Source organism: Myotis lucifugus, unplaced genomic scaffold (genome assembly GCF_000147115.1).
Source record: "Myotis lucifugus unplaced genomic scaffold, Myoluc2.0 scaffold_157, whole genome shotgun sequence".
Classification (NCBI taxonomy): Eukaryota; Metazoa; Chordata; class Mammalia; order Chiroptera; family Vespertilionidae; genus Myotis; species Myotis lucifugus.
The window spans coordinates 494,828-495,953 of record NW_005871205.1 but is presented as its reverse complement, the minus strand read 5'-3'; the positions used below and the strand labels follow the sequence as shown (position 1 = coordinate 495,953).

General features: G+C 52.0%; 1 long non-coding RNA gene across 1 annotated transcript in view; it reads left to right on the top strand.

Annotated features, from left to right (window-relative positions):
• Nucleotides 1-890, top strand: part of LOC102421784 — a 74,767-nt gene extending 73,877 nt beyond the window's left edge. Inside the window, exons 5-6 of the long non-coding RNA XR_001349560.2 lie at nt 256-327; nt 824-890. This is a non-coding gene — a long non-coding RNA (uncharacterized LOC102421784). The remainder of the gene's footprint in view (nt 1-255; nt 328-823) is intronic.
• Nucleotides 891-1,126: the final 236 nt, after the last annotated feature.

Below are 1,126 nucleotides of genomic sequence, written 5' to 3'. Positions count from 1 at the left end.
GCAGGCAGGTGAGTGGTTAGGAGCCAGTGGTCCCAGATTGGAGTGGGTGCAGGCTGGGCTGAGGGAACCTCCCCTCTGTCCACGAATGGACCGGGCCTCTAGTTTTGTCATAAATTACATTTTCTAGATAAGAACACAGGCTCAGAGAAGTTATGCATTTGGCTTAGGTCATCCAGTTTTTTAATGGTCAGGCTACAATTCCAGGCAATCTGACTCAAAACCCTTAACTTGTATTGCTGTGTTTCCTCCTGGCAGGGGAGAGTGGGGTGCCCCAGTCTGAGGGCCCAGCATCCTGAATTGGAGCTCTCCAGCGACACAGCAACACAGGTAGTGCCGCTCGTCTTGATTTCACTTGCAGCTGTTCTGCACATTTGCAGTCACCTTGCACTCATGACTCAATTTCCAGACTCGACCCATCCAGCTAGTTGTTTGGTAGTCGTGCTCCAGGCATGCTGCTTTCAGCCAAACCATGCGTGGCTTCTGTTTCATGGTACAGACTTTGCTGTGAGGGTTTATCTGTGTGGGGGCTCATTGCCTCCTTGCAATGAAATTACTCACGTTCTGAAAATTCTCTTGGTGCTCCGGCTAAGTCCCGGGTTCACATTCTGGGGACCTACTTTCTGATCAGCAATCATATCCCTGCTCCTGCTGTCACTTATTTTCCTTTTGCCCAGACCTGGGACTCACTGGAACACAATTTTCTCCTCTCTCTCCACACGTTCCGCCCTCCCCCCCCCAATTCTACTGCCTCTGGGGTGGGGGTGGGGGTGGGGGAGTGGAGAACCCCCTTTGAGATTTCCAAAGTGGTTTATTTCCCTACTAGCAACCATGGAGGGGACATACCAAACACCACTCTAAGTGCTTTACAAGAAATAAACTCATTGATTCCTTGTAACAACCCTATGAGATAAGTACTATCATTATCCCTGTTTTACAGATGAGGAAACTGAAGCACAGGGGGGCAGTTGGGGGCGAGATCAGGCCTGCAGGGGAGGGCAGTTAGGGGTAATCAGTCTGGCAGGGGAGAGCAGTTAGGGGCGAGATCAGGCTGGCAGGGGAGGTCCCTTGGGGGCGAGATCACGCTAAACAGGGGAGGGCAGTTGGGGGCAACCAAGCTGGCAGGGGA